Source organism: Xiphophorus maculatus, chromosome 19 (assembly GCF_002775205.1).
Source record: "Xiphophorus maculatus strain JP 163 A chromosome 19, X_maculatus-5.0-male, whole genome shotgun sequence".
Classification (NCBI taxonomy): Eukaryota; Metazoa; Chordata; class Actinopteri; order Cyprinodontiformes; family Poeciliidae; genus Xiphophorus; species Xiphophorus maculatus.
Genome location: NC_036461.1, coordinates 16,331,161 through 16,338,407, shown reverse-complemented (window position 1 = coordinate 16,338,407; position 7,247 = coordinate 16,331,161). Strand labels below are relative to the sequence as shown.

The 7,247-nt window shown below is 38.7% G+C and overlaps 1 protein-coding gene across 3 annotated transcripts in view; it reads left to right on the top strand.

Annotated features, from left to right (window-relative positions):
- The first annotated feature begins 220 nt into the window (after nucleotides 1-220).
- Nucleotides 221-7,247, top strand: part of stxbp6 (syntaxin binding protein 6) — a 51,571-nt gene continuing 44,544 nt past the window's right edge. Inside the window, exon 1 of one of the 3 annotated variants that reach the window (XM_023352936.1) lies at nucleotides 221-526. The gene's annotated coding sequence lies outside the window, so the exon portion shown is untranslated. The remainder of the gene's footprint in view (nucleotides 527-7,247) is intronic. The other 2 variants (XM_005798322.2, XM_005798323.2) reach the window with 2 other exon arrangements.

Genomic DNA, 7,247 nt, shown 5'->3' with positions numbered 1-7,247 from the left:
TTTCCCCCCCCCCCCAAGTATATGTATATGTATGAGGAGGAGGGGTTGCGAGGTGTTTTGCCCATCTTTAATCAAAAATAAAAAAAAGTAAGCTTAAAAAAGCTTTTTGAAACTATTTGTTGACATGTAAAAGACAGCTCACGCAGGCGTGGGGTTGTGTCACAGTCTGCGTGGTTGGCCTGCACGTTTGTGTGTCTGGCAAATCTGCTACTGCTTTCCCATTCACAGACAGAGACCAGAGTCAGACACTGGCTGGCTTCGCAGCAGAGGAGGGGAGATAAAAAAACACACACACACAAAAAAAAAACTCTCCTCCCGCCGCTGAGAAACCAACAGCTATCAGAGACGTGAAGTCGACGCGATGTCAAACACGAAATGCTACCGTTTAGTTTGCGGAGACAGCTACCAATAAGGAAGAGGCTGCAGAAAGTAAGGAGTGGGTGAGCAGTGACAGCTGGACACATAAAGCGAGGGATTAGAGGTCCGCACGTGGGAAAGAAAAAAGGGACTCGCTTTAACACGCCAGGTGAGTTCCGCGAAGCTTTACACCTGCCGAACAACCGCATGTAAGCACGACGTTTTACCCAAAAGAAAATAGCAAAACTTTATTTTGTGTTTTTCTACCGTCGCTTTGTGTTTAACAAGCGACTGCGTCAGCAACCTTTTTACCACTTTGCGGTGATTTCAGAGCGAATGCACGCGCCCACCTACTGACAGTGCGCGTGATGGTGTTTCTTAATAATAAAACTTAGTGAACCTCACATTGTAGACTTTATGAGCAATGGTTGTCGATATTCTTTATCAGCTTCGGAGAAGACAAACACGTTGAGAAAGTCGTCATTGTTTGTTTTTTTTCGTTCTTTCTTTTTTAACAAACAACGGATAATTCGCGTTAATAATTAATCTTTAGGGAATTCCTAAAGGTCAATGCTTTAGTCTTCATCATCTCTGCATGGTCTCCACGCTCCTTTGACGTACTAAATTCTGACGCCCGGGTTTTAATCAGCCAGTATTTGCACAGACAGAGAGATGTCCTTGTCAAAAATGTGACTTGGAAGGAAAAATATCCCAGACAGTGAAAATTCCTGCCATCCCAAATTGAATCTGGGTGTTGTCCAAACTGAATAGTTCATTGCTATTACTGTAGGCTGTGCTTCTGTCAATCCACAATAACGGCACTGTTTTCCTGTAAACATGGCTTTAACTTGAAATTATTTGAGGCAAAATTGAATGCATTGTGTTCTCAATGTGATATTAGTGGTCTAATGAGTTGCAATTTGAGGTTATAGATTTATGTTTTATCAGGGACGTTTATTGCATTTCATCAATAGATTTAATGTAAGCAGAATAGAATTCACATTCAGGTGCCCAGAAAGTTATTTTATCAATGCAATTTTACAAAACTGGAGATCAAATTTTATTGACTCATTATACCAGTACAGTTTTGACCATTATTGTGGTTAACAGCATGAAAACCCAAAATTTACTTCATAAAAAAAAAATGTGCACATGAATTTCTGCATCAGTGTAGCGTGGGATTTGGAAGCATTCAGCCTGTGTCTCAGCTGAGGTGTTAAGGAAGCCTGGGATGCTTCAGAGGCGGCATTCGTCTTGTCTGCGCTGCTGGCTCTGGTGTCTCTCATCTTCCTCTTGACAACCTGTCATAGACTTTCTATGGGGATTATGTCAAGCCAGAGTACTGTCTAATCAAGTGCAGTGATGACCATGGACATTAAACTAGGTATTGGTACATTTGGTGGTGTTGACAGGGGCTAAGTCCTGCTGGAAAATTGAAATGGCATTAAAATAAAGCTCGTCTGCAAAGGGAAGCATAAAGTATTGCAGCATTAACTGGCTTCACTGAATTTAGACATATTGGAAAGGCATCAGCACATGGCATTTTCTTCTAAATCATTACGCACTGTGGAAACATTTCAACTGGACCTCAATCAATTTGTATTTCTTCAATTCAATTATCCTCCAAACTTTGAGATCTTAATTTCCAAATCAATTCAAACTTTTACCTTTTATCTGAATAGAGGACCCTTGTGCAAAAATAGTTCTTCACATTCCTTTAGAAACTGTGGTTATCCATCTTTGTTTAGCTACATTTTCTTTTTACCACTCAACTTTCTATTAATTTATCTTTTTATTAATCTTGTGCTTTACTCAAATTTTCTGAAAAACTCCATTCTGTGATTCCACTAACTGTTAGACACAATCAGCAACATTAACACATACAAGTATTAAAATTTATTACACTATATGGATGTGTTCACGTGTATACCAAAGTCAGATTAGGTGTACCTCTCTTCAGTAAAACTACCTGAGCCACTTGAAATGATAAATTGTTTCTTTTCATGCAGGAAACCAGGGGCTAATTTGCTCTGGTAAGCCATAAAATATGTTATCCCCCATACTTCTTCATCGTTATGTTCAGCTGGCTTTGCCCTTGCATGACTTAAAGTCATTTGGTAACATTTTCCTGTGGGGAGAAATAAGTGCATCTTCTGTTCTATGTCAGTTTATGGAGAAAAGGGAGAGTGTACTTGGCGTGCTTGTTGTCCTACAAATTTACACTGATATTTGAGGCACTGGAGGAAGCAAAACCTCTGAGGCAGTAATCACCATTCCTGTCTTACAGCAGTGATTTTCCTTGTGTTGTGAATGTCTCAAACTCATCTTTTTTTTTTGTATGCATTTAATAGAAAATTAACAACATAAAGATATGCAGCACCTTTACCTCAGAGTTGTAGCTATTTTTTCCTCTCTATGCACATGCTCCTGTGTGTGCTATTCATTGAGAGCATACACAGACATTCATTTGTTGCATTTGCCTAATGCACTTTCACATTTGTATTGTTAATGCCTCATGCTGTGGCCTCGCCATATAACAGAGTCATTGCGGTAATGATCCCCGCACTGTTTGAGATATCGGTTAGTAAGTGCACTGCATTTGCTTTTTTTCTACTATTTACCCAGTTCCATCTCAAATGTTTTACTGCTGTAAGGTGCCTGTAAACAATGAGCTCATTTGGGGGGTTGGCATGCTTTTCAATGATGCATGCTTAGCTTAGCCCACATCCTTCTCAGCTTTATACCTTCAGCATCGGCTGAGTCATCTGGGAAAAACTGAATGAATGCTTTCAACGTGTTTTTTCTTTTGTTAAGGGAAAAGACTCTGGTCTTGTTCAGTATGTTAGTTTAATGGAGTGCTATTCCTTCGAAGGATTTAGATTTTTTTTAACGTAATATACAATGCACACCAGCGGAATGTACTTTACTCATCTTTGTTTGTCTTTTGTCCAACACGGTGCAATGGAAATTTAGCAGATTTTCTCTGTAAAATTGCTTATCCCATAAAATGAAACTAAAATAATAAGGCTATTTGGAAAAGTAAAAAAAAATCTGAGACAAATTCTGAGCCACATAAAAAGGAGAGGTATGTCTCTCTTGGATAAACAGGGTATGTACTCAATAAAAAATGTAAAAATGACTTCTGAAATAGACAGTCAGGATAGGAAAATGTTTGAACATTTGCTTAAGGTGCATTTCCACTGCAGGAACCTTTTTTTCAGGAATATGGGTAGTTTCCTAGAGCCATCTTTGTTTTTTGTTTTTTTTTAATTTATTTATTTTTTTTATCTCAGTTGTTTGCGCTGCAGAAACAAATGCAAAACCAGATCAGCAGTGTATGCTTACACAAGAAACTTGTCCCTGTAGGGAGCTTGTACATGTGGGATGGACCAACCCTCCAACGACATGGTGTTTTGTCGTTGGAGGGTTCTGAACGTTTCTGATGGCTGAATATTCCCAGAAATTAGTTTCAGTTTTCTTGCTTATTTGAGTTCAGTTAGAGCTTACATTTTCTGATAACTTTACAGCAGTCAAATCCATCCACTCATGTTGAATGTTGCAATGTTTTGTGGGGTTTATGTCATAATACAGCAGTAAAATCGTTCAGTCTTGGGGGAAATATCACAATATTTCCCAGAGGTTTTCCATGTTGGGTTGTGTGGGGGTGGTAATCAGTTCTAGTTGAATCTTTCCATAACGTTTGGTGTAACACTTCTTTTAAAACATGACGGTTATGAAAAAAAAATGTTTTTACTGTTTTAAACAGGATATTGTCTGTTGCAGGTAGAGATCTGTCTTCCCAGAGAAAATAGAAGAATTAAGCAGAAAAGTGTTCATTATCACCAAATGTTAAAGACAAAATATGTACTTCTTGCCCTCCATGCATTATTCAGGCAAGTGGCTGAAATAAGTTTTTTGCTGTATGTTGGCTGGGCTCCACATTATAGATAGGTCAAGGAAGGTTTTTAATCCTGGGAAAATTCAGAGCAAACTTGTTTCTGTGCTTCAAAAGGAGTCAGTTGAGGTGGATTGGGTATCTGATCAGGATGCCTCCAGGGAGCCTCTCTTTGGAGATTCGCAGGTGGACTTCAGAAATTGCTGGAGGGACTATGTATTCATTCTGGTCTGGAAACAGCTTGGGATCTCCTAAGAATGAGCTGAAGAGATTGAGTTTTTGCCTCCTGGATCTGAGGCTTGTGCCTCTCAGATGAGCAGAAACCATGATATAGCAAATATAGAATTATGCTCTTAATTTCTTCAAATAATTTGTAAATATTCAGTGTTTCTTACAGAAGAGTTGTACTGTTCCATAACTAAAATGGAGAAGTATCAGAGACTGGCACTTAAAACTTCAAAACAAATTTTGAGAAAATAATTTCTCAGTTTTCTGACCTGTGACATTTAATATCTAGTCATATGGTAATACACTCATTCAGTTACTCTTACTGACATGAAACTCTGCTTATTTGTTTTCATGGACACAAGGAAACTGTGGGAGTTTTTCCCCCAGGTCTTGTTCAGAACTTTTGAGTCAACATGAAAGCCATGCATGAAAGGCTGCAGACGTAGCAAAGTGTTTTGCTACGTCTTTCGTACATCTCAGAGAGCTAAGTGCAGAATGACAGAAACTAATTTGTCCTCCCAAGTTTCCAAAGCCAGCCAAATATGTGTAGGAGGAGTAGATATGAGCAGCTTGAAGAATACAATTAATCATTTTTTAGTATGTTATCTCGACAAATCATTATGTCTTGTACTTTCAGATAAAGTTTTCTGCAGATATTATTACCTTAACAAGTTTAGCTTAAACCCCAGATTCAAGTAAAACCTCTACCACTGTCATTGTCACACTTGATTCCTGCTGCTGGTCAAACATACAGCAATTCTTGGCATAGCTGCAGCCTTAAGAAAAGGGGAGGTTTATTTACGTACCAGCAGTATGTCAGAATGTCTGCTAAACAGTCTTATTTGAGTAGAGGTGCAGTCAAAATGACTGACTGAGAGAAATAAAATGATCTTTTGGAATTACCTAGAATCCAGAAGTAAACTCCCTACAAAATGTGTGGGCTCATCTGAAGAGAGCTGATGAAGAGATGCCTTCACAATCTGATAGATATTGAGAACTGTCAAAAGACCTTTTTTTCAATTTTTGCAGCTTGTTTTTTAATATGGGTGTATTGAAAGTTGAAGAACTCTGTACAACCCTCTCTGTCGGGACTATAACTAATAACGTATACCTCTAAAACGTAAACGTTGCTGGATCAGGGTCCGAAAAATCAATTTTACATCAAAAGAAATCTACTTTAAACATTCGTCATCTTTTGCCTTTACAGATTTTTTTCTCCATTTGTTAAATAACACTTCCTACTTACAGAAGGATCATGGTTAAAATATATTTTGGGTATGTACCTGCCATATGCTGGCTGTTATAAATTAAACATTTCGATCATTACTTCACTTCTGAAGTCTACGTTCTCTTTTGCCTGGTCTTGAGAGCAGGACTGTGTACTTGTTAAAGAAGTGACTGTGCACACCAACCCACAGACCTCACTTCAGTAAGCTCCCAAGAGACCAGTAAGCACAGCCTGAACAGATTTGACTTTATCCCGCAAAGCAAAGGAATGCATAAGAAAAAATACTGGTCCTTTCACTCCTGTGCACCATATAACCTCAGTTAATGAAGTGTTTTGGGTGAAAATGGGGTGACAAACAGTACTGGATGTATGTGCATTGCCTTCACTACCACAGTAGCTCCTTGGCTACAGTTGTTCAGCCTTGTGCTGTTCGGGTTGTGTAAGACTTACAAAGTCAAACCATAAGCTGCACACTAGCTGGCTACATTTCAATGCCTGGAGGTTTCAGTCCCCTCCTCCTCATATTCCTACTTGTTTTCCTCCTTGTGTCCCTGTCGTGTTATCCCTTCTCCCTGATGTTATGCTTCGCTGGGCCACCTGAGGGAAGATGTTCTAGTGACTGCTTCAGGGGTAATATAGGGAGCTACGAGACCAGGGTTCGTTTGACCAGTTATTTCTTTGATTTTTAACTTTCGTGTGCAGCTTGATTACTAACAGGCAAATTAAATAGAAACATTTGCTTGTAAGGAACTGTTCTATGTTGTATAAAAATCTCTAAAAGGTAGAAGGAAGAATTCAACGCTGTAAATGTCACTTTCAAAATTTGCTTTCTGGCTTTTCGTCCAGTTGGTCATTTGAAACGTAGACGTCTGTGATCCAAGTTCCCGCTGTGCTGTACAGAACAAGCAAACTCACAGGTTGTGTGCTGCTGAAAAACGATCTGAAAACATTATATTGCTTTATTGATCTGTTTTCTCTAGATACACATTGCCTGAGGGATTGATTGTAAATCTTAACTTTAAGTTTTGGTTCATTTTTATGTGGGGGGAAATTCTGCTGCTCTGATGGGAGGCTAGTAAATAATGCAGTCAAAGAAATGAATGCTCTGATACAGAAAGACACAGAAACTAGTTTTAGATTGGATGCCCATTTACCACACCATGTATTTATTAACGTTCTTTTGTCAAGAACAGTCTCAGTTTAGCAGCAGTATGCTTGAAAACTAGTTGATGCAATGTATAGCATAGACTATAGTTTAGCATGTTCAAATGTACCTATTTTTAACATGTTGTAGGTTATGGTTTTGTGATTTTTAACAGTGTGTGCTCTGACTTTTTGTTCTGCTTACCTGACAGAAATTAATTAAATCCTACAAGAAGTTTAACAAACTGTTTTATGTGAGCAAGTGTTTTTGATGAGAGGATTGTTTAGTGGTATGCCTTGCTTTGCCTTGCTGTAGAGTAATTCATCCTCAGGTTGAGACTGACAGAGTGGTTTGTCAGCACTAAGGTGGCATATGTGGTATATAATGTTAGCCGC